Raw genomic sequence first — 5852 nt, forward strand, 5'->3', positions numbered from 1 at the left:
AAAAAAAAAAAAAGAAAGGTTCACAATAAGCCGAGGCCTCCCTGACACCACAACACCATCCTCAAAACTATTAAGCTGTTTACTCACAGGCAAGTCTTCAGTCTTCATCAGGACCCGTTCCCTGGAATGCTAAGAGCCTCAGCTCTCTGATTTCTCAACCCCTAACAAGAATACAACACCCACAGAAGGACGAGAGGCACCAGGAGGGTGATGGGGCTCTTAGAAGTAAGTTCTACTGGCCGCAAAATGGAAGTGGGAGAGATTGGTTAGGAGGACAGAGCCCCTCCTCACCACCACACCCCTTCCGATTTTGCAGAGGAGACAGGTGTGCATCGTGAGGGACTCTGAGACTAAATAACTTTATAAGCCTCAGCTGGCTCACAGGACCCGCAGATAGAGAGGTGTAGTCAGTAATGTTTATAACAGTGATGTGAGTATTTTAAAAATATTTAAAACACTCTTGCAAATTAAGTGTTATCAGTATCCCACGTTTACAAAGGGGGGGTTAACTTACGTTTAAAAGATTAAATTATGTTTGCTGCTCTTAAAAACAAAGAGAGACCTATGTGGTACAATTTTAAGGAAATATTTGAAAAATCTTGGTAGGTTAAAGGGAAAAGCCTCAGTTACCTGGAAAAAATCCCAGTGTTTGGAACAGTGAATCCCTAAGGGATTTCCAATAAAGGAGGTGTTACTTTACTTGGATGTAACCATATGTTCAATTACAGGAAGGCACATTTGTGGAAAATCAACAAAATATCCACAGATAGTTTTATTTCACAAAGCATAGATGATAATGTGGGTTTCTGTAATTGTTTCCTTGAAATCTAAATTATTTTGAATAAATGTTTTTAAAATTAGTTTGTGGAAAGTAAGTCTGTTCTTTGTTTGGTGTTTTGTAAATAAATACATTATTTTAAAAAATGCATTCCTACCAGAAAAATGAATGGTACTGTCTACTATTTTGCAAAGAAATATGTATAAAGATAATTGCTCTGCTTTTAAAAACTAAACAGTGTTTAGGCTTTTTAGTCACCTATTATATTAAAGTGCTTTATTATCATTAAAATTACTTATGCCCTTAATTCACCTAAAAATTTGTGATCTCAATTCACCAGAGAAATCATTCATCCAATAACATGAGTGAAGAGAACTGATCAGGTACACACACACACACACACACATCTTGTGACACCACCCAAAACCCACAGCAATGGTGTCAGCTCAGAAATACAACAGCTATTGAGAAACAAATATTCTTTTGAAGAAATATTTCCTTTGTGTCTATCCTACTTTTCTTTTTTAAAAAATCACTTATTTCATTGTGAAAAATGAAATCAAATGAGGTATCCTTGAAAAATGAAAGCTTCTGTACACTCCATATGCAGGAACTAAATCCAGACATGTGCAAAAGTGTAGATGTGCTATGATATAATGCACTTGGGAAAAGAATTAGTTTTTTCTCTGCTTTCTGATGGAGAACTCCATGAAAAAGTGTGCCAGCAAGAACAAGTTCCTCTAAGTGACATTTCATTTCTTAGCAGCTAGATAGATTAATGCTTGCTTCTCTGCAGCTCATGCATTACTAGCCCTAGTACTTCAGAAATGAAAAATCATGTACTCAATTTATTCTTTATTGCATAAATGTTATACAAAGAGAATGGAAATTTGCATTTGGGTCTTCATTCCTGATAAAATATTGTGGTCTTGATAATAGGTTAAGAAATACTATAGTACCGCTGTCCTTTCATATTTAGCCTCTATAAAACAGCCTAATGGATTATATGTATAAGATGAGGAGAGATGAAAGTAGAATTATGTTAAACTGTGTAGCCTCTAAATAGATTACAGAAAATATTATCACCTTTTCAGGGCATGGCTAAAGAGACCCACCTGTAAATCTTCTGAACAGCCGAGTCACAGAGAACCAGAGACATTTTCAAATTATCAGCAACAAAACTCAACCGAAGGGCAACTGAACTACAAAATTCAAAAGGAAAGTCTAAAGGAATACACAGTGAAGGACTGAGAGACTCCTGAACAAAATGCTTGAAAGCAGGTCTAAGAGTCTGATCTCTTCTCCTCCAGACAAGAGAAAGCAATTTTCAGTCAAGCAAGTCCAAGGAGCAAACTTGGACTTTCATTTGTGGTGCCCACGCTATTCTGCCTTTATAAGAGTCCCTGAGCCACGAGGTTTAGTACTTTGGTTAAGCTTGAGCTTTGGTTCTTCAGATCTCTATTTTTTGCCTTAGTTAGAACCTGAGTGTTTGAGTTGGGATGGGATGGGGGTGGAGGAGGACTGGGGTGAGGAAAGATATTAAGCATTTGCTGCTTCTCTCCAATTGTGAGTTTATCCAAGTAATCTTCAGTGCTTTGGAAAAATATTGTTTGAAAAAATTAAGTAGAATTAAAACAATTATGGCTGGTAGACTTGTATACATGACAGATCATTAAGTCTGTTATAAATATATTTGGAGGGTGAAATAAATTCTGGGCAAGTGCAGATGTTTCCAACTTAATGAATCAGCATGAGAATCTTCAATTCTGAATAATTTCTTTAAAATATTTGACCTGATCAATGTTTTAAACTTGAATAAATTTTTGGATAATAATTCTACACAGCTGCCTAAAATTCCTTTCCAGCCCCGCAAAACTTTGGAAAACAGAACTTCTCTTCCCCTGCCCCCCACCCCCCGAACCTTCAGAATGCACCCTCAACCCCTTCTCTATCCACAAACACTCTGGCCTCCAGTGTGTTTCTACACTCAGCTGAACACGGGGGCTGTGTTGAACATATAAACGACAGATCCTAGCAGCATCTTTCAAGGTCAAAGTTTGAATTTCTGCTCCCTGTGGCCTTGTGGACTGCTTCTAGAAACTTGCTGAGTTAAACTTGAGTCTAACACTCAGAGGAAGGAATTGTTTGTGGTGCTAAGGAAGAGAAAGGGAAACACTTGGGGGTTTAATTTAAAGTAATTATGGCATTGGACTACTGCCAATGGAAATTTTTCAGAAAGCCCTTCTTTTGTGAGAAAGTCAACTCCTGAATAGTTGCAGGAGTAAAACCATTTTTCTGAGAAAAAAAACACCCTAAGAACCAAGTAATTATTTAAAGCAGTTTTTTCCCCCCACGGGTAAGATCTTTGTACTTTCCAAAACTTTCCTAAAACACAATGTAGAGGAAACATAAAATACAAAGAAATGCAATAAAACTGAAAATTAAGTCTTTATCTTAGGAAAGTCATAGCCATTTACGTAGTTCCATGGGCCCTGGACTTCAAGAAAATCATAACAATGCAGCATAAGCCTGAGGGAAATGAAACGTGGCCTTCACCTCCTTTCTGCTCTGTTTCTGTCTACTTCAGGAATTCAGGTAGCCAGACAGAGAAACTGAACATTGCAGATATCCAAGTGTTCCTGTTTTTTGATTCAGTGGGGGAGCAGTAAAACAAAGTTGGGATGTGTTGAATTACTCATGTGTTGGTAAAGGAGTGAGGGGGAGCTTAAAATGAATTTAGAAACTATTTGTTTAAAAAAAAAAGTAAAAGCCTCTTGCATGTCTGGGGTATAAAGGTGCCCAGAGGCAAAATAATTTCTGATGACTTTTCCTAAATGCATTTTGAGAAAGAATTTTCATGTTTAGAGACCAATGGGCAGACAGGGTAGGTTTGGTTGGCACAGAGAATATTATTGTTAATAGTGTCAGTGTGACTGTGTTTCTGCTTTTGTTTTTGAATGCCTTTAGGTAGGTTCTGCATTGCCCAGCTGACTGCTCCCCATCATCTTCTACATAATTATTTTCATATGTTTATCCTCATTAGCCTTTAAGTTAGCAATTATAGAAGAAGACTGTTGTTAGATAATAATAATAAAAGCTATCCTTTTAATGAATTCCTACAATATGTCAGACACTTAACATTCACCATTAACCTTTACAGCAGTCCCAAAAGATAGATATTATTATCCCATTTTAAGACTAGGAGCCTCATAAGTGGTAAAGCTGAAATTTGAACACAGGTAAGTTAGGCTCCTACACACCTCTTTCCATTAAGCCTCAACTTTGTTGTGATACAGAATTAATGTTGTGTGCCAATTTTGAGGATATGCCACTTCAGATAATACACAGGATAAATGACACCTATATCCTGTTAAGTTCCGATATAAAAGAGTGCAAGAGCATTTGGACCTCAACTGAGATTCATAACAGAAAAAATGATGCATTTGTCCTGCATAAGATCAGACCAGAAAGAACAGATTTTTCTCTTTTTCCTTTTGGTAATACGGCCCCAGGGCTCAAAGTGGTCAACCATTGTCATAATTCATTTGGCAGTCCTGTCAAAGATAGCTCAGTCATTTAGTCTAACAAAATATTTTTTAACAGTCAGGGTACATATTTGATTTGGATCCAGGGACAAATTGCTCTCCAAAGGCTTCCTGGCAGGTTGATGATGCGATGCATCAACCGGATGTATCAGGACTTAATAGCACTGAACCATGGAGTACATTTTAAAAGCTCACATACATTCTCAAATATTATAGTATATAACAAATTTCATTGCCTTTGACTCAATGATATTTAGCATATGTGATATATCAGTCTTTCTGCTCTGGGATTTAGTCATATTCCAAGGTTGTTGTCTTCTGTTCAAATGTAAAAAGCTTAACTTGAAATATAGGTCATTTATCTTGGGCTTGGTTTGAAATGGCATATATTCAATCATGTTGTAATGTATAATAGCTTATAATTTAACCAAGGAGGAAGTTACAGTCACACATCATTTATCCAGAATCACTAAGAATGGAGATGTTACACATAAGGACATTTTGCTGAATACCTTAAGAGTATTTTCAAACCCACAAAATCTGTACTTATTTTTATCCATTCAGACTTGATTTAAACAGGGTCATCATCACAATTTGACTTCTTGATAACTTAGAGTTTTTATATTACTAGCTTTTTTATTAAAAAAAAAAAGAGAGAGCACTAAAGAAAAACTCATGAATCTGTGTCTGGACCCACATTAAACCTTCAGCACTGCAGAGATGAAGGTGCTGTTTTTGCTTTGCTTTCTTGCCAGTTATCATGCTTTCTTCATCCTCTTCTTCTCCATCTTCCTCTTCCTCCTTTTCTTCTTCCTTTTGTTCTTCTTCAGCCCATTTTTAAATCAAATTGTTCTCTTATTGTTGAGTTTTAAGAGTTCTTTGTATATTTTGGATAACAGTCTTTTATCTGATATGTCTTCTGTAATTATTTTTTCCCAATCGTCTTCTTCTCTTGACATTGTCTTTTGCAGAGCAGAAGTTTTTAATTATAATAAGTTTTGATGTCAGGAAGTGTCAGTCCTCCAATTTTGTTCTCCTCCAATATTGTGTTGAATATTCCAGGTCTTTTGTCTCCATAAAACTTTAGAATCAGTTTCTTTATATCCATAAAATAACATGCTGAGATTTTGATCAGGATTGTATTGCATCTATAGATCAAGTTGGGAAGAACTGACATCTTGACAATATTGAGTGTTCCATCCATGAACATGGAATATCTCTCCATTTATCTAATCCTTCTCTGATTTTGTTCATCAGAGTTTTATAGTTTTTCTCATATAGATCTTATACATATTTTGTTCGATTTATACCAAGTAGTTCGTTTAGGGGGGTGCTAATGTAAATAGTATGGCGTTTTAAATTTCAAATTGTACTTTTTCATTACTGATAGGAAAGGGATTGACTTTTGTATATTAAACTTGTATCTTGGGGCTTCCCTGGTGGTGCAGTGGTTGAGAGTCCGCCTGCCGATGCAGGGGACACGGGTTCGTGCCCCAGTCCGGGAAGATCCCACATGCCGCGGAGCGGCT

Source organism: Physeter macrocephalus, chromosome 8 (assembly GCF_002837175.3).
Source record: "Physeter macrocephalus isolate SW-GA chromosome 8, ASM283717v5, whole genome shotgun sequence".
NCBI classification, from domain to species: Eukaryota; Metazoa; Chordata; class Mammalia; order Artiodactyla; family Physeteridae; genus Physeter; species Physeter macrocephalus.